This window comes from Desmodus rotundus, chromosome 8, assembly GCF_022682495.2.
Source record: "Desmodus rotundus isolate HL8 chromosome 8, HLdesRot8A.1, whole genome shotgun sequence".
In the NCBI taxonomy this organism is placed as follows: Eukaryota; Metazoa; Chordata; class Mammalia; order Chiroptera; family Phyllostomidae; genus Desmodus; species Desmodus rotundus.
This window is the reverse complement of record NC_071394.1, coordinates 4,617,248-4,623,247: the sequence shown is the minus strand read 5'-3', so window position 1 is coordinate 4,623,247 and position 6,000 is coordinate 4,617,248. Positions and strand designations below refer to the sequence as shown.

The following is a 6,000-nucleotide window of genomic DNA, read 5'->3' as shown; positions in this document are numbered from 1 at the left end:
CGTAAGGCACCTGCCAGCGCTAACAGGCCGCCAGTAAAATGGCCTCTAAACAAACAAGAACTCAGCAGGACCTTGGGCAATTCACCCACTGAGGCTGGTTCCTTAACTTAGCACAAGAGGAGTTTGAAGCAGCTGAGGTCTTTAGGACAATCATTTTATAATTCTGAGCTAAGCTGATTTAAGGAAATAAATGAAAATATGACAAAATAAAACTGCATTTCCATTTGGTTTATAAGATCTGATTCCCCTCGAATCTCTTTTTAAGAATGATACAGTAGTTAAGTCCCACCTCCCATTCCATCCCGCCCCCCCCCCCCCCCCCCCGCGCCGAGGTCACCACTCTTCTGAATCCGTGGACACCCCCTGACGGGATCTTTTCGGTTTACGTGTACATTTACACACAGCATAAACAGTATGGTAACGTATTACCCTCTGTTACTTCTTTCATTTAATAAAATTTGAGATTTGTTTATATCGATATTCACCCATTTTTACTGTTAGGGGCTCGGTGTAAAACACCATACAGGTGATTTATTTACTACGTCTCTGCACTAGCTGACAAATGTTCTCTGTAAAGAGTCAGAGAGCAGTTTAGGCCCTGCAGGACACTTAACGGTGCCACTGCACATTACAACATAATCCTTCACACATTGTGTGGGGTCCCCAAGACCATCTTGTAGTTCAATGACTCACGGAACTCAGAAAAACGGCTATGATGAGTCACAATTTATTGTAGCAAAAACAAACAGTTTAAAATCCACAAACGTGAAAGGCACACAGGAAGGGCAGAGTCCGCAAGACCAGAGGCGAGCTTCTGGTGGTTCCCCCGCCCCTGTGAGGACATGTCATTTACCTTCCACAGACGATGTGCGGAGACACACAGGGAGTGCTGCCAGCTGGGGAAACTCACCTGAGGCTTCATGTCCAAGGTTTGTATTGGGGGCCGTGGGCCCGGAACACCCACGGGGCCCACCCCACTCAGTTTCAGGTCCTCCAGCGGTCAGCTGGTACTGCGTGGCGCGAGGCCCCTCCACACCTCGTGGTCAGCATACCTATCTGCTGTTGCTCAAGGCCCCAGGTAAACAAACGCGCTCACGGGTCTGGGGCAGGACATTCCGAGTCCAGAGGTTCTCTCTCAGGAGCTGGTCGAGGGCCAGCCCTCTCTTTGGAATGTGCAGGATGCGAACGGCCAGCTCTGCCAAGTCGGTCCTTCACTGCACCAGTACCTAAGCTGCTCTCAGTTCCAGGGCCACGGGCGGCACGGTAGCGCAGACCCCAGTGTCGGGGCAGAAGTCGCCGCCTTCCTCTACCATCTCAAACATGTCCTGTGGTAGGCGTTCGCTCCGTGTCCTGGGGACGACGGCACACGTCCGCCCTTCAGAAATGAAAATGTGCAATCAGACATGGGTAAAATATGTCACTCTTTTTAAAAGAAAATCAATCTATAATGCTAATCACTGAGACTTAAACATGATTTAGATGCAAGAATATAAAATGTCAGCCTTTCTTAATAAGGAAACTGCATTCACAAACTAGTGAACTAAATATAAAACCCGTCTCAGATACTAGTAGATTAAAGCAAAGGTCTCAGAAATACTGAAGTTCTATATTATGTACATTTTACCATAAGCAACAAATCGCTCTGTTGTTTTCCTGCTATGACACACGCAGAGAAGGGAACGTTTTGTCAGTGTTTTATTACGCATACTTTCTCCTAATATGGACTGCACCCTTTGTGAGCATGAATGTCAAGGTTATGAAGTAAGCCTTAGACAGCTGTGGAAAGCCAAAATATGACCAATGTAGGAGACAGTGTAGTTCACAGATCCTTATTACTGTCTTCACAGGTAGCTGAATAGGAAACAAATATCAAACTATTTTCTAGCTAGAGTTAAGACTGTTTCTAGCTTATTCCTAAATGACATTTCAAAAACTGTCTTCAGGTGTGTCTGAGACACGTAAGTAAATTCTTCCTGAACAGGAGGCCCAAGCGGGCAGGAACTTCCGAGCTGCTCCCTGCTTTCGGCGAGTACCTCCCGGTGCCGGCACAGTAAGGCGGGTGCCACGGTCACGTCTAAGTTAGCACGGACACCGTGAGAGACCGCAGTGTCACCTCAGCTCTTTCTCAGGGGCTGCTTCTCATGCTGGCACATGAAGGAGGTGCTTGCCATAATTTTTTTAAAACTTCTTACCCAAGGACATGTTTATCGGTTTCAGAGGGAAAGGAAAGGGGAGAAATGATGAGAGAGGAACACTGATCGCTAAGCGCCTCTTGTACACAACCTGACCTGGATCAAACCGGTGACCCAGGTGTGTGCCCTGACCAGGGGTCAAACCCGCAACCTTCCACGTGCAGGACAGCACCCAAGCAACCGAGCCCCGCAGCCAGGGCAGCTCGCAGGAGTTTTAGTGCAGTGGGGCCGCCCCTCGGTGAGAAAGACTGCCCTGTGCACTCAGCTCCTTCCCAGGGGTGCTCCGCCCCTCCCTGGCAGCTGCTGCGTGGAGCTCTGCTCCCCTCCCCGAGGGCCTTGGTCAAAGGTGGCCTTCCCTGCATTCCGTCAGCCACGGCTCTCACTCTTGAAGTCCCACCATCCGCCTGTGAGGCTCTGCGCCAAGAGTACCATCCCCAGCTCCGAGTGGCTTGCAGCTCAAGCTCAGAGCTGTCCAGACAGTGCGACTTGCTATCGGAACTGAGCTTTGAAGAATGGGGTATCCCGGAGTGCTCAGTATGTGCCAGGCAGCGTGCTAAGTGCCATCTGGATTATCTAATTAAACCCTCATTACAACTGAGGAGCTAGGAAGCCCATTTCACAGATGAGTCCAAGTGGTTTACCCTGAACTCACACTCCTAAATACCGCGCTCTACTGCCACACACAAATACAAGCACACAAAGAACCACCAGGCCACTGGATGGAGTCACGGAGGTAAAAGGACTTTTAAGACTACAATGTTCTCATTTATGTACAAGGAATATGAGGTCAGCAGACTTCAGGAACGAGCCAAAGGTCACATAAAAAGACAGAGACATTCTTTCTTCTCTCAAGGGCCTGTCTGCTGCGTGATCACCTTTTCCCGAAAATGTGACTCTCTTCCTGCTTTTCCCTTTAGCTCCTTCCAGCACTCTGCTGGCACTGAGAACACCTCGGGTCACGTGCCAGCTCACTGGAGGGGGTGTCACTGACCGAGGGCAGCACAAGGACACTGGACTTCACAGGCCCAGCCTGTGTTTAAAACAAGGTGTTTACCGTAAATGTCAGTGTTTGATAAACAATGATCTGCAAGACTAAGAAACAAGTAACACAGATTTGCCAGCTTTTAGGGACACTGCTGCTCACACACGGGACCGACTGTGTGGAACACTGCTGCTCACACACGGGACCGACTGTGTGGACGCACGTACAAGGCACGCATCCCGCCCCCAGGCGCTGGGACACGACTGCAGGGGAGACCTGTGCGCGGGCCTACCCGGAGCTCGCTCCCCAGCCCTCAGTTACACTGCCCTGAACGGCACGGCCGCATCACATTTCCTGAGCGCTCTGATTCGCGCTGTCCCGACGGCAGCCCTCGGTCGTCCTCTGTCTGCCCTGTCTGAGCTGCCTGGCACATGGCCAGTCATTTTTTACACATGAGCAAAGAGTGCCAATTGTTTATCTTGTTTGCTCAGTTTGAAGCTAAATGTTTCAATGCTTATGTGAAACTCAGTTTGACTTCCTTAGGGTCATAATGAAAACCTAATTATTCTTATCGTGCGTGCAGTTTTATAGACTTTAAAGGTGCAAGGCGGGCAACCATTAATGCTGACCAGGGTTCTAACGTAGATGACTTTGCTCAAGGCTAGTGTGCAACCACGCCCTCTTGTTCCGGTTCAGTTTAACATGCAAATGGGAAGAGTAATACACACTTTTCTTGGAGTCACTGTGTTTATTTCCCACCTTAAAGTGAAGACCCATTAAAAATGCTATTGATTCTAAAACTCTCAATATGAAAATGACAGGAGACAAACAATATCACACTTATCAGTAAGTAAACATTTACTTGGGAGCAAAGCATATGCTGGTTCTGAAAAGGCACGAACACCAGAATCACACGTTTTATCACACACTTTGAGTCACGGGTGGTCCGTTCTAGAGTGACTACACCAGGGCAGACGTCTCCCACGTCTGAACTGTTCTACCCTCCACACGTGACTCAGACCCGGACCCTGGGCGCGAACCACCCGCAGCGTCCGGGCACCGTCGCTGGAGGCAGGGGTCTCCGACGCTGGAACTGCTTCGCGGCAACGAGCAGCCTCACTTTTCCAGGCGCAGACCCCTCAACTGTAAAATGTGTGAAAAGCAGTCGCCCTGAAGACCCACTGCAAGGGTTACGTGAGAACGTGCATGGAAGCACTTAGGTAACATCTGTACCGTAACAGGCGCTTCGCACACACGGCAGTACTTACGAGTACTCGGGGCTCAATAAGGAAAGGTGTGTTCAAGTGAGTGACAGTTCCGAGGAACGCCCAGAGACCAAGGATTACTAATGCAAAGATCTAGAATTGATAAAATACCTTCCTTTTGATATGTTTTATCATTTAAAAAATTGATCTGGATAAATGTCTAATACAGCTCTTTAACTATAAAATAAAACCTGAAATGGTTAGAACATACTGTTTCTCAAGTTTGTTTTTTCTTCTTAAGTATATAAAATTCCGGTGTATAATCAGTGGCATTTCTGAGCATTGGTGAAATACTGTTTTAAAACACTGGAAGATAATGTATTTAGGATCATGTATTTATGATACTGAGGGTAGAAAAGGCATTCCTATAAAAGACAACAAGACCCAGAAGTCACAAAAGATTACATAACAGTTTTAGATAAAGTTAAAAAACACATAACAGATTAGGAGGAAATATTGGTAACACATGTAAGAAAAAAATATCCAAAATACGTAGAGTTACTAGAAAGCAGCAAGAACAAACTAACAAGCTTAGAGAAATATGGGCAAAGGGTATGAACACACAATAAAAAGCAATGAGAGAAGGAAGCCAATAAATACATGAAAACACGCTAACTTGACCGTTCCACAAGGGAGCGCAATAGAAAAGACACACTACTTCAGGTTACCCTTCAGGCAAGCAAAACGTGAACAAGGCGAGAAGGCCCTGGCATGGACGTGAGGAAATGTACTCTCCTACGCTGTTAATCAAAGTATAAACTGGCACAGCCTCTTCGAGATTAATTGAGCAGCATCTACCCATATTTTAAATGGACTTGTTCCTTGACACAGCAGCTACGCCTTTATAAACTGTCCTGTAAAAACAGTCACAGCTTTGCATGAAAACACGTATTTGTGTTTTGCAGGAATGCCGATAATAGTGAAAGATTGGAGCCACCTCCAAATCCACCGACAGGGAAGGAAATAGGTCATGGTACATTCATACGAGGATTTTTAAAATTTGACACACAAATAAGGAAAGTTCTCCAAAATGCACGAAAGAGGACAAGATACACATAGTGTGATCTCATGGCGATATTGAAAACACCACCCATGTCAGCCGGGTACCTGTGTGCAAACACAGGAGTTTGGAAGGTGTGTCGCTGTCAACAACTCCGTGTAAGGGAAGGGAGGGCTGTGGGAGGGACGTGAAAGCGAAGGGAAACAGGGCACCTGTACGTTTTACTCTAAACAGTGCAGAGCAAACGCCCAAACCTTTGGAACGCTATCTGAAAACGAAGGGCTTACCAGTCCCCAAACTCTGTTTCTCATTCGCACTCACACCTTTACGCAAAGTGACTGTACTCCGGTCAACATGGAGTCTGGCTGTGCTGCTGACCACACACAGAAGGTCGTGTTAGCAAGTGATTGTTACATATACACAGGATACCCAAAACAAATGTTTTCACAGATAACCCACAGAAAAAGGAGAACTTATGATGTCACACTTAAGGCAACTGTATACCTTTAGGGACCTCTGATACTTTTCCAATCAAAGAAACCTTGCAAAAATCCTTTCTTC

At 47.3% G+C, this 6,000-nt stretch overlaps 1 long non-coding RNA gene across 3 annotated transcripts in view; it reads right to left on the bottom strand.

Moving 5' to 3' along the window:
* Positions 1-711: 711 nt before the first annotated feature.
* The window catches only part of LOC112315351 (uncharacterized), a 30,900-nt gene continuing 25,611 nt past the window's right edge, over positions 712-6,000 (bottom strand). For all 3 annotated transcript variants that reach the window (XR_011651523.1, XR_011651524.1, XR_011651522.1), the window contains one exon: positions 712-1,375. This is a non-coding gene — a long non-coding RNA (uncharacterized lncRNA). The remainder of the gene's footprint in view (positions 1,376-6,000) is intronic.